General features: G+C 48.2%; 1 protein-coding gene across 1 annotated transcript in view; it reads right to left on the reverse strand.

Moving 5' to 3' along the window:
* Positions 1 to 8,936, reverse strand: part of Oxr1 (oxidation resistance 1) — a 288,312-nt gene extending 279,376 nt beyond the window's left edge. The window contains exon 1 of the mRNA XM_010615714.2: positions 8,854 to 8,936. The gene's annotated coding sequence lies outside the window, so the exon portion shown is untranslated. The remainder of the gene's footprint in view (positions 1 to 8,853) is intronic.
* Positions 8,937 to 16,791: the final 7,855 nt, after the last annotated feature.

Genomic DNA, 16,791 nt, shown 5'->3' on the forward strand with positions numbered 1-16,791 from the left:
GTTTTTTTTTTTTTTTTTTTGTACGAGGGATCGAACTCTGGCCCTTGCGCTTGCAAGACAGGTAGCAGAACCACTGAGCCAAATCCCCAGCCCTTTTTCTTTAAGTCTTTATCTAACTGGGAAGCAGTCATCAGGAAGGAATATATTTGTTCACAGGAAAAGTGAGCCATTCCTGGGCCCTTGTTCCAGATTTGACTAAAGTGGCTGGCATGGGTTAAGTTTAGGTGCCAGCTCGGCCGGGAGCCGTATTATTCCACGGTGTGTCTGGAAGACATCAGCACTTGAGTCAGCAGCCTGGAGAGAGATGCTCACCTGCACAGAGGCTGGAGAGCACCTGCACGCCTGGGGGCTGCAGTAGGATGGAAAGGCAGAGGAGGGCAAACTGCTGTCCACGCTGGACACCGTGATCTGACACTTTGCACATCAGCGTCCTGGTTCTCGGGCTTTCGGGCTCAGCAAGACACCACACATCTCCTGGTTCTCAGGTCCGCTGGCCTCAATCAGCACCACGACACTGGCTTTCTGGGTCTAGAGCAGGCCACAGGTGCCCTCTGCGTGACCATGTCACATGACCATGTTAGTCTACCTCTCCTGATCAATCTCTCTCTAACTGTGTCTGAGAAGCCGACAGGCGAGCTTTCTCTGGAAATTCCCAACACAGCTCACCCTCATTTTCAAGAAGTGGACATAAGACAACTGTGGCCTTTCCTCTATTCTCAGAAACATCAAGAATATGCATCTGTACAACCTGAAAGTTGTTTACAAACAGGGAATGCAGAGGTCAGCAATTACATCATCTCTTCAATGCACACTGCAATTTTAACGACTCACACTGTGTGCTCACTCAAAAGGTATCTGTGGGACTCAGGCATGGCCCGGCCCTGGAGCTAGCTGGCGAGGAGGCGGTGGACAGAAAGATACACACCTGGCTCCTGCTTGTGTGCAGCGACATCCCGCTGCAGATGCACAGGAGGAGGAAAAGAATCAAGAAGAGAAAAGGCATCTTGGACCCAGCAGGTGTGAGGCCTGAGGAATCTGAGCAACAAGTGCTGCTAAAGTGTCTGTCCCTGAAGGAGCGGTGTGTGCAGGAGCTTGGGGTGAAATGGAGCAAGGCACCTTCCAGACACCAGGAAACGATGGGTGTGGGTAAAGAGGAAGAGAAGGCTGGCCCAGGGGGACCTGGAGACTCAGTGAGCCAGCACTAAGGAGAACGTGCCCTGTGATGTTGTAGAGGGGTCCTGGGAAAACTGCAGCTTCTGATTTTGATTTTCATCAAGGCAGGGCATGTACAAAGTGACAGAGTGAACCGACGGTCAGGCTAATGCTGAGGAGTGGTGCCTCAGCACTGCCAAGGCGCCCGCTGGAATGCTGTTCCCAAGGAGCAACCTCTGCTCCTAGGTCCTTACTGGAAACATCTCATGACTCCAAAATCTGAATAAATAATAAGTGGTGATTTCTTACATTGTCCTAAAAGCCTTAGCCAGAGCAATTAGACAGAGACAGAAATAAATGGCATGCAACCAGAAAGACAGGAAGTCAGATTATCCCTGTATACAGATATGACAGGATACACAGACACATCTAAACTCCCCAGCAAAAGACTCTCAGAACTGACAAACAAATCCAGTACCAGTGCAGGTTACAAAATCAACACAGATGAATCGGTGCTTCATAATACGTGAATAATGAGCTTGCTGAGAAACGAGTCATGAGAACTCCCCACTGACAGTACCTGTGAATACCTAGGAGCTGCTCTGACCAAGAAAGCGAATGAGCTATACAACGAAAATTACCAACACGGACCAGAAAAACTGAAGGCACAAGAAGATGAAAAGATCACCCACATTCGTGGATCAGAAGAATTCATATTGGTCAAATGCATGTAGTGCCCAAAGCAATTTACAGATTCAGTGGAATTTGTTTTCTTTGAAGTAGCAATGATATTCTATCCAGAACAGGAAAGCAATGAGTCTGAAATTCACATGGAAGCACAAGACATCAAAAGCTGCAGAAATCTTGAACAAAGAAAATTCAGCTGGTATCAAGACATGCTAAAGAGCTCTACTAACCAATACAGCAGGAAACTCGGATAAAAATAAAGCATAGAACAGAATATAGACACTGAAATAAAGTCACATACCTATAGCCACGTGATTCTTGACAAAAACAGCAAGGATATATATTAAAGCCTCTCTGGGAGGCTGAGGCAGAAGGACTCATTTGAGCCCAGCCTGGGCTATATAGGGATACAGAGAGACCTTGTTCCAAAATAAACAGTCATAGAAAGGCTGGTGCTGTAGCTCAGCAGGCAGGCTCTGGGTTCATTCCCCAGTACTGGGAAAAAAAATGCCTCTTTCATGATGGTGCTGTGAATGGTGATACCCATGTGCAGAGTAGTGAAATCTGACTCCTATTTCTCATCCTGTACAAAAACGAAGTCAAAATGGATCAAGTATCCAAATGCAGGTTCTGGAACTGCAACACTCCTAGACAGGGGAGACCTCTCACAAGGTTGGAACAGGCAATAGTTTTTGTCATGTGACCCCAAAAGCACAGGAAACAGAAGCAAAGACAGGTAAGTTACATTACATCAAACTAAAAAATAGCAAAGGACAGCAAAGGAAACAATCAACAGAGCAAAAGGACAATGTACAGAATGGGAGAAGGTATTTGCCAAATACGTGCAGACAAGGGTTTAATACCTAACACATACAAATAACATAAAGATCTTAACAAGACCAAGTAATCCAATTAAAGAATGGGCAAAGGACCTGAAGAACTACAAATGGCCAATAAAACTATGAAAACAGTTCAATATCACTAGTTATCAAGGAAAAGAAATCAAAACTGTAGAGATACCCAACTATAGTAGAATGGCAAGTATTAAATAAAAAATAAATGCTGAAGATGGGGAGAAAGTGAGCTTGTTTCTTTTTCTACTCTTCTTCCCATTCTTGTTCCTCCCTTCTTCTCTTGCTTCCTTCTGTTGGTTACTGGGGATTGAACCACTGAGCTACATCCCAGCCCCTCCTTCAAAATTAGTCTATTTTGACACAGGGGCTCACTAAGTTGTAAGGTCACTGCAGCTGAGCTTGAACTGCAGATCTTCCTGCCTCTGCTTCCCAGAATGCCATAGTGCCCTGCTGAAAAGGGAACTCTGCTCTTGGTAGGAATATGTCAGTGCAACCTGTATGGAGACCACGGAGGTTCCTCAAAACTGAATAGCCAGTCTACCACAGATCTAGGCATCCATCTAAAGGAAAAGCAGTCAGCACACCAGCGACTCCTGCAGGCTCATGGGTGTCATGGCACTGTCACTGGCCTCCATGCCCATCCACCGATGAGTGTACAAAGAAGACCAGGTCTGTGTAGACAGTGCAGCACAGCTTAGGCACGCGGAATAAAACTCTGTCACTGGCAGCAGAATGGATGGACCTGGAGGGCATTAGGTTAAGTGAAGTCAAGTCAGACACAGAGAGACAAGCACCATGTGTTCTTTCTCGTGCACATTTAAAAAACAGCCAAACAAACCACCCTGACCTGAAATAGACCGTGAGCCAAGAGCTGGGCAGGGGCACTGGAGGGCTGGGCTTGTTCGGTGTATGTCTCCCGCAAATATCACACTGAAGTACTGAAGACGTACACTAACACATTAATAAATATAACGTCTTAGATGCTGACTTCTCAATAATTCACGCTATTCACTCTTCCTTTTTTAAAGTATCCGTGGTCATACTGTTATTTTTAGGGATTCAGACTCAGGTCGGTAACCCCACCCTCTCTCACAAGGTGAGAGCCGAATGCTACTCCTCCTCCCTTCCCTGTACCAAGTGTCTGCCTCTCCCTCTGGTTGTTGGATCGCTAACACCTACGTCCTGCCCTGACAATACACACAGAACCTACACACAGCAAAGTGCAAAACAGCAAGTGTGTAAGCAGGTAAGCGCTGGGAAGTGTACACACCCGTCTGACCAGCACACCGAGCAAGGTGTCAACATAACCATTATTCTAGAAAGTTCTCTTGCTTCTTACAGTCAAGGCCCAAACCCCATAACCAATACCTCTCTGATTCCTGCCACCCATATTAGTTGTGGCTGTTCTACAGAGTCATAAAAGGGACTTGTACAGTGTGCCACTCTTGCACTCGACTTAAACGCACTGACACACTCATGTCTGCGTTCCACCTCACCACTCCCCGAGGCGCTGCTAAGCCTGTTCCACTGCAGCAGAATACCACATCCATGTATCCATTCTCCTTAGCAAACACTTAGTGCCCCCGCCCCATTTTTAACCATTGTGATTAAAACTGCTATGAACATCCATGTAATCTGTAAATAAAGCTTTTCATCTGTTTTGGGCAAATAGCTGTCGTAGGCTGAGTGTACATTTAATGAAACCAAATTATAATAGATTCCTGCAGCTTTAAACCAAAACTTCTTATGAATAAGAATGAAATAAAATTATATCTTTAAGAATTCATGCTTTATGAATCCAAACCTACTAAGTCTTCCTTGAATATTTTGCCTAAACCCTTCCGGTTAGTGCTGTAACTCAGGAGTCATCCAGGACATCACTCCTTCAATGTCTCCAAAGGACTCCCCTTAGACAGGAAGTGCTTGTAAGAGCATCAGCAGCTCTGCAAAAATCCAGAGAACCCAATTCATGCTAGACTTTAATGTTTTAAAATCTGAGATGATAAGGAAAAATGCACGAGGAAGGTAATCTAAAAACAGGAAATAATGCCCAAACACAAACCCTCCTTTCTAGAAGTCTAAGGCCCTCGGTCGGCCCCCTCCCCTCTCCTGTCTTCTCCTAAGCAGAAGCTCACAGTTTCACTCTTCAGCACTGACTGTGGCTTTTACTTACTGACAGCAAATAAAGATTTCAGTTACAAAAGGATAGGAAGATCCCGCTGACAGTCCCGCACGAGGGACAAAGCCAAAACAGACAACAGAGCATGAACCTCACAGACAGACACTGCTGAGAAACAGATGGACCCAGAGAAATCCAGGCCTACTCCGGAAGTTCAAAACAAAAAGACAAGAAAACAAGAACATCAGCCACGAAAGGTAACGAAGGGCTTTTAGGGGCAGTTGGAAGGTAGAAAGGAGTACAGGAAATTGTCATCCATTCACACCACTATTATTTTAATGCAATGTTTCTCAAGTTAATACAAACAGATTGAACAGCATTTTACTGTAGTAAAATAACTTCTCAAAGTCATAAAAATAAATCCTTACATCTAAAAATTTAAACTTATTTAAACGGAGTATTTGCCGCCATGAGAGCTCTTAATGGATCAAAGTACTTATTTGCTAGATCTGACTCTCAAGTTCAAAAATGTGTGCTTTCATTTGTGTTAGATCTTGAACAGTAAGTGGATAACTGTGCGGTTATCTTTTCATCAAGCATATTTTGAAAATTAAGAAAATGTAATGATAACTACCAAAGGAAGTGAACAAACCACAGGCCAAAGATCACTCAAATACAGTTGATCAGCGCGAGCCCTGGAGACAGGGGGCCTGTAGCACCTTCAACTCCAGTGACTGTAGTCCATATAATAGTTTTCTCAGCACTGGGGACTGAGCCCAGGGCCTAAGTAGAAATCTCTTCTCAACTGAAAAATAGCTCAAACGTTCCTGGATTTAGTTTTATTTTCTTTATAAAGGTCTCTGTGCTTGCAGTGGCAGGTAGTAAGAGGCAGGTGGTTCTGGTGCACATTATTCCACAGTCATCTCCCCCAAGATCACGGAGACCCATTGAAAGGGGGCACACGAGCCTCTGCCTGCACCACAGCTGAACCGCCAGCTCCTGCGGAAGGCTCTCTGGTTGTCCCCGAAGCCCATCTCACTAAGGTGACGTTGAAACTGCTCCTTCCCTGAGCCCTGAAGAAACACTTCTTCCCAAATAACCGGCGGTTAGCCACTGCCTGATTGCCAACAGGGCACTCATCATCTACTGACGGCCACAAGGAGAGGCCGGCGCAAGCCAGGCATGTGGTGCACACCTGTAATCCAGAGGCTGGGAGGCTGAGGCGGACACGACAAGTTCAAGAAGGAGTGAGACCCCGTCTCAAAATTTAACAAGTGAAAAGGACTGGGGAGTGAAGGCTCTGGGTTCATTCCTGGGTTCTGCAGGAAAAAAAGGAAGGGAGGGGAAGGGAAGGAGAAGAGGAAAGTAGAGGAGAAAGAAAACAGGCAAGCGCAGTGGGGAAGCTGAATCTTTAAATTCAATCGAGATATAAATCCAACACATACGGTACATTGGATTTTGAAGATTTAAAATGTTATTTATAACAGGAATGCTTTTTATATTCCTATCAATTCATATAATATTTTGACACTTGCTATGAAATACATTATTAAGCCAGATGTGGTGGTACAAGGCTGTAATTCCAGCACTCTGGAGGCTGAGGCAGGAAGATTCTGAGTTCTAGGACAGCCTGACTTACATTGGGAGACCCTCTCTCACAAAACCAAAAAGGGAAGGGAGGGAGACAGGAAAAAACTGTTAGAATAATTTAACTTTTTTGTTTATACTTTTCCTGCTGCTCTTAGAAAAAGTTAAATATACCAATGTGGTTCACATTATATTTCTACCACAGAGTTTTGATTTAGATCCTTTAAAACAAAACAAAGCATCCGGTTTTAGAAGATTTTTAAGGTTGCAGATTCGTTTGACTTCAAATGAAACTGCTGGTGATCATGTCCAACACTGACACCAACTGGTATTCAGACAATCTGAGCAGTAGGCATAACTCTAGACTTAGATTTTAGAAGGAAGAAAAGACTGAATTCAAACATTTTGCCAAGAGAATGCATCTCTGAGCCAAAGCTACAGAATGTAAGGTGGGCTGAAAAAATCAGTAGGTTGCCTTTCACGGTACACACAGGAAACAATTCGGAATGGGATGCAATGGGTCAGGACTGTGGTTCAGCCAGAAGTTCAGTTGCTACTTAGAGATTACAGAGAGATTAAATCCTGGAACAAAACAAACTAAACGAGAGAGGGTTTGATCAAAAACAATCCAAACTTAATCAGGATTTCAGGCTCTAGTCAGAAAGACTTGACTGAATTCCCTGCAAAAGTATTTAATAGTGATGTTTACTAGTAGAGCAAAATAATTTTATTTAAGGAAATACAGCATTTCAATATAGGAATTTTTCTCTTTATCAATCAATTTTTAAATAAAATTTCACAGCCAAAAAGAAAGAAATGAATAATAACATTTGTAAATAAACATGTGAGATGGATATTTGTTAAATCACTAGTAAATATTCCAAATTTGGAAGCTAAAACTTATATTGAAATACAAGTGACTTCAAAATTCCTAGGTGGACTCTAAATTCTTTGGCTACACATGATACATCAATATACTTACTGTGGGGTAACTTTACACTTAGGTCCAAATGTGACAATACTCCTGGGTTATACCTCTGGGTTTTTGATGACTTGGATTGTATCATCACATTTTTAGACCTGAAATTGTCACATTCTGGCTTAAGTTACTCCAACCAGTTCCAAGCCAACAGTCCATCCTCCAAGTCAGACAGGACGAAAAGAAAAGGAGGGAAGGAAGGACACTGTCCACCCCTCCTGCAGAATCACAGGCGGTGTAGACAGGCACTGGCCCTCTCAGTACACAGTGACCCCTGCAATGCTGTTTCCAAGCTCCATTCAACTGAATAGATCGCAAAGGCGATGGTTCTGAAAGGTCCTTTCCGGACACCTGCACCTCCCCGTGGAGGGAGGAGCAGCACTGCCCCGGAGCTCCTGTCTCTGGGGTGTACACACCACGTGGTCCTGTGTCACAAAGCACTCACTGCGCCTGGGGCTCAGGGTTTGCTCCACAGTGCACTTTGTGCTGTGGGTGCCTCCATGTGTGCAGCCTTCCTGTTTTTTAAACTCACTAACTGGGAAGGGTGTGCAACAGGCAGTGCTGCAGTTGGGAACAGGGTATGGAAATCCACACATGGCTGTGATTCAGAGGGGAGAGCTGTCAGTCACTACTGGAGCGGCCCACTGTGTGCCAGCGGAATAAGTCATCTGCCAAGTGGCTTAAATACAAACGTCAGACGGGAGGGAAGGATGAGGACCCAGGCTGATGAAAGGCAGTGGGTGCAGAGAAGCCGTGGGCTCAGGGTGGGGCAGGGAGGGGTCGCCGCACGGTGGGGGCCAGGTGAATGGGACGGCTCAGGAGGCTGCTTAACTCCACGATTCCCCTAACCATGCGCCTATCTTTAAGTATGCTCCCCGAGTCCTTACCCCATTACTGAATGAAGAATTACTTGTACGTCTCGAAAAGCACCTGAGTGCCTTTTCCTGGGTGCTTTGATGTCCTGAATCAACTTAAAACATTTACAGTAATTTCTGGCCAAAAAAAGAACACTACAACAAAAGACACTCAGGAAAGAGGTTTTCCAGAATGGCTTCAGAAAGCAGCAAGAATGGAATTTGTGTGTTTGAAGCAAGGGCGAGCATTCTGAGGGAAATACGTCTTGTACCATAATAGTTTTTGTTTCTAATTTAAGCATTAACCATATTTTTATCACACTCGTATGAGGTCAAATACATCATTATGTGTAAACATAGTCATATATACAACACACATAGACAGATAGAAAAGCAGACAGTCACACATCTTTTTGTGTTTTGTTTCTCAGTCTCCCAGGGAAGATAAGAAGGAAGAATGTGTCAATCTGGACACAAATGAGTCTAACCTTCTGTCAAGAAGCAACATATTTTTCTGGTTTTTCTTTTCTTATGTTTTGTTTCCTCAGAATATCTTCATTTCAGTTTTTCAAGCCCACAAATATTATTTGATACTTCAGATCACACTGGCTATGGGCATACCTGACTCTGTATACTTCCAGGTAGGCACACCTGTCTTCGCATTATCTTCTATTCGATTCCATTCTTCTACTGCATTCTACAAAACACTGCAGAAAACACAGGTGTCATAGAGACAGCGACTGCACCCATCATGACTGACTCCTCCTGTAAGCAACGACTTTCCCCAACCTCTCCTTGACAGGCACCAGTCAGCCACAGCAAATCTGACAGAGGAGGCAGAGAGAGATCGTACTTACAGGAAAACATGTGCTGTCTAGAACTGAAGGGACACTATGTTTCCTTGCCCAGCAAACTGCTGGGCCACGTGCTCTTCACGTTAAAGCTCTGCCCTGTGTGCACTGGAAATCTTCACTGTTCTCTGGTAATGGCCTTCGTCTGGCAGATTCCTCCCTGCCCCTTTCCCAAGGAGTTCTTAGACAAAATATCTGTGTCTGTGGAAGAGCACTTGTATTTTCACTAGATCTTATAGAAATAGCTAGCACAGTACCCACAGTACCCAGAGAAGGGCAGGTATTTAGTAAGTGGCAGAGTCCTTCCCCTTCAGAAAAGTGCCTGATCCAAAGCCGGGCAATCTGTCCTAGTCAAGAGAAAACACAGTGAAGACTTCAGCATCTCTCTGTCCTCTGTTCTCCTGATCGCTGGCTCAGTGACTTGGTTTTGGCTGTGCTGAGCTGAGTAAGCAATGCAGACAAGAGTGTTGAGGGCTCTGCCGTGCTGATGGAGCAGAGTCACCATCCAGTCTTGGCCCCACACTCTGCTGGGAGGCCAAGGGTAAGTTGTTTATTTAAGGGAAGACCAATGTTTCCACAGCCTCTGCTACCAGCTCGGGTCAAGCAGAGACGGAAATTATACATGGGCCTGCAGGAGAAGGACTAGGGGTGGGGCCGAGATGGCGCTGTCCCAGCGGAGCCTTCTCTCTGAAACCTGTCTCTACCCAGGACCAACCTCAAGGACCACTGAGACAAAATGCACACACAGCCCGTCAGAGCGAGGCTGCCCGCAGAACACACACAGCACGCCCAGGCCTCTCCGCTGCTCTCCAGCACAGCCCGGGGCTCACTGGACTTGAACCTTCCACAGATGCGAACAGGAGAAGCAGAGTGGAGTGGAGCCAGCGACGGCGCCTCCTGTTTCATGATGGTAGCAACTGAGAAGGGCGCTGGGCAAGTTACCTAACTTTCCCTTGCCAACTTGATTCACCTATAAAACGGACTTCTAAGAGTACCTTCCTCCCAGAGCGTCAGAAGGGTAAGTGAGAAAATACGTGCAGACCTTGGAGGCATCAGCACCCGTGAGGAAAGACCTCGCACCACTGCCATCAGCACCCACACCACTGTCAGCTACAAGGTCCCAGCGCCATCGCCATACCCGTTCCACAGCTGCTTTCAGGGGCAGCTACAGGAAGGAAGCCGGCAGGGAGCGCAGGGGAAGCTGGGAGCTGACAGAGCCTCTGATGGCTTCAGAGCAAGAAGGGAAGGGAAGCGGAGGCTCTGACAGACCCAGGAGCTTTGGGCCGCTGGCGGAGGCAACCAGTGGGCGCCCAGGAACAAGACTGGGGCGCAGCTGCCATGGTGGGATCCTCGCCAGTGAGGGGACCACACGCGGGAACACAGCTGCAGGGACTGGCGGAAGCAGCCACCTGGGAACAGGCCCCGGGCCGGCCCTGTGACTTTCTCCTAGCGGGCCTGACTCTGGGGAGCAGGTTCGCTCTGTGCTACCTGCAGCACGGAGTGGGAGAAGGACGATGTTTCCCCTCAGCTCACTCCTCCCGAAGGACGGGACGGCGTCCTCTCTCTGCACAGTGCTTAGCACTTGGAGGGCACCAGGAACTCTTTCACTGCACGTGGCAGGTGCTCAGGGATCCTCTAGATGAAAAATAAAAAAACTGGAGGATGTTTCAGCTCTAAGTTCTGATTCATGAAGAAACCTGTTATTATTGAGTAGTAGCTAATAAGTTTGTACACTATAATGAGGTCCCCAGATTTTCGGGAGATTCTAAGGAAAACCACATCTGAATCCATAGGATGCCAGAGAGGTAAGCAAAATTACCAGATCGCGTCAGCCTAGTGAGATGACACTGATACTGCACGCCGTGCACTGCACAGTAAGGCTCGCCCCACCGTGCCCTGTCTCGGGAGCGCTAGCTCAGTTGTTCTCATTTAACAGTTATGGCCGAGAAATCCAGGGTGTGATAATTATTAACAAGTTTTATATTTGAGGTTTCAACTGATGCCATTTACCTCATGTTTTATTGTCTTCCCTTGGTCCAAATCGTACCAAACGTGAATGCTGACCACAACACCTGTACCATGCTCAATTACTCAGTTCTGTGAAAGTATGGTCATACCCCTGACCATGCAGGGACTCATCTGAACGCCTGTGATATTCCAGGCAGCGTTCCGTGTGCTGGAGTTGCCAGGAAGCCTCCTCCCACTCGCCTGCACTTTGGGGGGAGATGGTTAAAGGAAGTCACCTCCTCTTGATATATAATCATGCAGTGATAAAGGAGAAACAGAATTATGAAGACTCTAAAGTCAGACACTGCTATCAGAACAGTCAGAAGATCATGAACGCTCCCCGAAAGCTGGTGCATGAGCTGCATTTTGAAGAATAAGGAAAGGTTAGGTGAGCTGCCCAGTGCTCGAATTCAAAAGCAAGGAACACTTTGTCATTCAATGGTGAGGGGCTTAGTTCTACTCTCTTACTTCTGCCTACTTATCAAAAACCATAGTCAAATCCCACGGAAACAGAGGACTTACAACTTTAAAAGATATTGCTCCGTGAAGTACTTTATAACTTATCTGTGTGACACTCCAGGTGACACTAGCGACCACGCACTGCACAGATGCCAGACCTGCAGCTCCTCGAGTGCACGCCCTGACCTGACCCACCTGGGGCCTGGTGACATGGCTTCCTGACCCCAGGACTGCAAAGTGAACCCACAGGCGAGTCTGCTCCAGAAATGCCTTGGATCCAGGACAGTGTGAGGAGCTGTGCTAGACCGGAAATCCAAGTACAGCTTCCTTCCATAAGGGAATCCTTTGGAGGGGAGAAGGAGAAGAGAAAGAATGGAGACGTGTTGTGTACATGTACCAACTGCCCACGAGGAACGCAGTGCATCTAGGAACTGAACACTAATACAAAATTTTAATTTCTGAAAAGAGAAAGAACTCACTTTGGATTTTGGCACAAACTCCCTGTGCTGTCACAGACCAGACAGAGAATGTTCAGACCACTGCTTTGTGAAGCACGGACGTAACTGCCAACCGCATAAAGACAATAGTTCTCCTTCCTTATACTCGGCATCGAGTCCAGCAGAAGTGGCAGTCTGCTCAAAATATTTCCAGTCCAAACAACACGCTGCTGCCTCTGCAGTCATAGTTCCAACGGTCTCTGCATCACGGGGCCACTGCCACCGCCCATGGGAGCAGTGGCCTCTGCCCTGGTGGCAGGTGAAGCTCCCACAGACACTCACTGGCCTGCACACGAGGACCTCTGCATTCACTGCGCTCCAGTGACTTCCGCTGTCTCCCAAACTCTCTGGCTCCTCCCCAGGCCCTGCCTGGCCTCTCCTCCTGCCCATCCTGTAGATGGTGGCCCACCTGCAGGGCAGTCTCCAGACTCCGTTCTCTCTGCCTGGGGCCTACAGCTGCTGCCTTCCCTGTACCTGTCGGGTCCTATCCCATTATTAGACTACCTCTCGTTCCAAGCCTGTCTCTACACTTGTGCTGAGTTGCAGATCACCTGTATAAGCTCCACTGTGCTCTGCGGAAGTGAGGGTTTCTTCCGATTTATTCACCACTTATCTTCCCCAGTCTGACAAAGAATAAGCTATCAATACACTTGCTGAAGGAAAGAAAGTATGAAAAAAACAGAATGAATGAATGAGTTCGGGATTCCTGAGACGCAGAATAAGAATACTGTACAACTACCTGTGCATAGGTGCATTACGTACAAATGTATATTTGGGGTGCACGTGGGGGGTCCCACATGAATCTGGGCAGACCCTCAATCGTGAGGCCCCAGGAAACAGCTGGCCCTTCCCTCCATCACCCAGATGTTGCTCTCCAAAGGTTCACGTTATTCTGCCCAGCATCAGCATCTCCACGGCAGACAGCAGAGGGCAGAGGCCTGGGCTTTCTGGCAGCGACTCACCACGATTCCCCAAGAGCGGGCTTCATGAGTTTACAGTCACCCCTTGACTTCTGGCAGCCTCTCTCGAATTTCGTGAAATGTCAGGAGACTCCTCAACCTCTGCGAGTACCGGCCGCTGGATCTGCACTGCCCAGGACCGAATGTGGTACCCTGCAGCTCGGACGTGGCCTCCACCTTGGGCACTCTGCCTGGCAGCAGACGCATGCAGACCGGGCCCAGTGGGAGAGCTGTTAGAAGCCCGAGCTCAACTCAGGGCCCCCGTGGGCAGCACTCTGCTGGTGGAACACCTGTGAGGAGGCTGCGTGCGTCCCTTAGCTCCACCGGCTTTGGGAACGATAGGTGCTTCAGACCGACGGTGCTGGCATCTAGATGTCCCAAAGCCTCCCATGCTCAGGGCAGGGGCCCGCGGGTGACGATCAATGCACAGCTGGACGCAGTGTGGAGAGGGAAGCCCAAGAGGAGGTGGTCAGGGGCGCTGCCTGGCTCTGCTTCTCCTCCCACCAGCCTGGGTCGCCCTCCCTTCCCGCCCCCTGGCCCTGAGCAAACCGCTGTGCCAGCCCTGTGCCCGCTGGGCCGCTCTGCCCTGCAGCCAATGACTGCAGACTGAAACGTCTGGGAACCTCTCTCCTTAGAGCTGTGGGTGTCAGGTGTTGTAACCGAGATACAGACTGCGCAGCAGAGGCAGCCCCAGCTCCGCAGCTTACAGCCGACTCTGGACACCAACAGGACCAGCTGTTCTTGTCACAGACGGCACAGAGTGCAGCAGCTGTGCAGGGGCTCGAGCCTTCCTCCTGGGCAGCTTTCCCCTGAAAACAGGAGGGTTTCCTTGGAGACCACTGGGCGGAGGCCTGCTCTCCCTGTGAGGGGCCTGGGCTGGCAGAAAGTGCAGTGGTGTATCTGACACCCATGGGAGGCTGGGGCCCTCCAGACGGAAGCGAGTGCACCAGGCTGTTTCTCAGCACATGGAGGCCACACAGACCACACACGGGGACAGGACCGAGCAGCCACGCCTTCCCACAGTTTACAACCATGTCCTACTTTCAGCGACAGGGCTAATCTTATAAGCTCAGCATACATTATTGCCACAGGACCAGCACAGAAGCGAGGTAAACGAGTCCTAGTAATACTGTGGGTGCTTACCCTCCTTTTAGCCAAAACAATCCTAAATAATTTACATATGGTTCCTGTATCTTTTCAGGAAGAAATCATGGAAATCAAGCCACTCCCCAAAATTTCTCTAGAGCAGACCCCAACTCAGATTTGCTTTCTAAGGTTTCAGTTACTCACGGTCAGCTGCGGTCTAAAAATACGAAATGCGGAATTCCTGAACAGGCAGGGCCCACATATGCATGACTTCTGTTACAGAGCAGCCACAGTCATGACATTTATTGTCACTTGTCATCGCCTACTGCACCCGCTTTATGAATTGAGCTTCACCACGACTATACACAGCGCAGGCCAGGCCAGCACTGTCTGCAGTTCCAGGCACCTGGGGTCCTAGACGCTTCCTTGAGTGTAGGGCAGACAGATGACTGCGGGTTCGCACAAACTCCTGCTCTCCACTCAGGGCTCGCAGGACCCCAGTGATGCTCTATGGCACTGTACTCTGCACCTCCTCCTTCTCCTCCTAAGAGGAAACGTGTGTAAGGAGCTGACACCGAGGATACCACACAGAACCGTGCTGTGCAGAGTTTCCTATCCAAAATGATCGACTCGTGTTTTCTAGCTACTTAGCGATCAAATGAGGACATGAATGGCTCTTTGCTGAGTTCCTAGAAATAGAGGATCGACAAGATAATTTGCCTTTTATTATTTTACCGCTTGTCCCTCTAATCTTGTTATTCATGTTAGAGACCATTACTGGGGCTGTGAGATCTTACTTGTTGAACAACAAGAGCATCTCATACTAAAAGCAAATACATGACAAATAAATGCATCCATGGTTGGATTTCAAATGGCCAGGCAGTAACTAGGAGGCAGCCAGCTACCATTCGTGTTTGTTTCTGGAATACATAGCAACCCAAGCGTCTCCCTTCCGGGTGGGGGAAAATCCAGGACTCTGCTGCCTCAGAAGATAAGACAGCTTGTGGTAAAGCATCCGACGCTATTTAAAGGAAATGGCAACAGGAAGGCCCAAGTCTGGTCTCTCTCCCAAACTCTGACTCCGGCAGGTGTCACCTCCTTTGCACCAGGCAGGTGCCTTCTTCGGCCCTCTCTCTTCCTGCTGCCACCTCAGGCAGTGACAGCTGTTACAGGCAGCCCTCGGTTTTCATTTTTCCTCTGAAGAAAATAATACACCCATCCAAACTAGATTCACTAAAGTGGGTTCACAAAGCAGAAGCGGCGGCGAGGCATTCTGGGTTTCCGGGGCTCCTCGATCCCCAACAGCTGCCCCTACCCAGTGTTTCCCGTCACCAGTGAGGTCACACGTCCACCCAGATGGGTCGGTCAGAGAGTGGGGTGACAGCACTGCATGCTGGGGAGGGGCAGGACTGGGAAAGCGGGCTGCAGGACGAGGAGCCACCAAGGAAGGCGGTGTAGCCTGAAGCCACACCCACGGCGGGATCCTGGCAAAGAAAGACAGCTGCAAAATAAAGCCCGTGTGCTGACATGGTCTGTAACAGCACCAAACACAGGAAAACAGCACTGCACAAACTTGGGCGCCTGCTGTGTCTGCAGGGCCTTTCAAAGTCCCTCCCTGCCCTGCAAAATCAACAGGATGCTCCTGCCTCTGCTTATTGCACAGCAAGAATCTGGGTACAAGGAGCACAGCCTCAGCTCGCAGCTGTGGGGACTCACAGAGCTGCCGCACTAAACTCAATAAAAAATTAATTAATTAATTTTTAAAAAGATAAAACAGCAGAAGGCTGGAGAGCTTGGCAGGGGAGAGGTGATCACTAAAATCAAACCTCACCTGCCAGGGAACCAAATCATCTCTGGGGGCTCTGATGTCAGCACCAGTCCTCATACCAGAGCCAGAGGCTGGGGCCTGATAGGAGTCACAGCCACCTACCTCTCTGGGAGAGAGACCTAGAGCTGGGAGGGTGGGGGGTTGGGACCCAGGCCCACCCCTCAGGCAAGGCACAGGGTGCACGGGCCTGGCTGCGCTAGGCTGGCTCCTCCCGAGGGTGCACACCCTGCTCTGCCTCCGCTGTTTCCCCTGGGTGGCAGAATAGGCACCTGCGGGCCAGCTCAGGGGTCAGCTGAGCCTGGTGGCATAGGCTAGGCAGTCCAACCAGAGCCACAGGAGTGCCAGAGCCTGGGCCCCTCAATGCCCAGGACGGAGTCTAAGAATGAGAGGCTGTGACGCACATGGAAACTCAGTGTCAAGCTGTGACAGGATGAGTGACTCAGCATGGGCTTCTCTTTATTGATCTCTGACACAAGAGCTCTAACATTATCCATATTTTCAAAGTTGTGAGGAGTATGAATGACTTCTACAAAGAACTGCAAATCACCCATGAGACATCTTCCTTTCTGTGACTCCTATGGGTGCTAAAGTCGCTGGCAGAGCTAATAGCTGTGGATTTTTACTCTACTTCAAAATAATAAAAAGGCTAATTTCAGGCACAGGTTAATAAACAAGAAACAGTCATCTTGTCGGTCTGCATTCCAGGACTGACTGAATTCCACCCGCCTGCTAACGGTAAGTTCCCTGCTGGAAGGGTGTTTCGGAAGTTTGTTTTAGAGGGGAGGGATATCAGTTGAACTGTAAAAGTCCTTTAACTTTGGAAAACTATAACCCACTTGAGTTCAGAGTACAGGAGAGTTACACGTGTATTT

This window comes from Fukomys damarensis, unplaced genomic scaffold, assembly GCF_012274545.1.
Source record: "Fukomys damarensis isolate Sample0158 unplaced genomic scaffold, DMR_v1.0_HiC HiC_scaffold_5, whole genome shotgun sequence".
Classification (NCBI taxonomy): domain Eukaryota; kingdom Metazoa; phylum Chordata; class Mammalia; order Rodentia; family Bathyergidae; genus Fukomys; species Fukomys damarensis.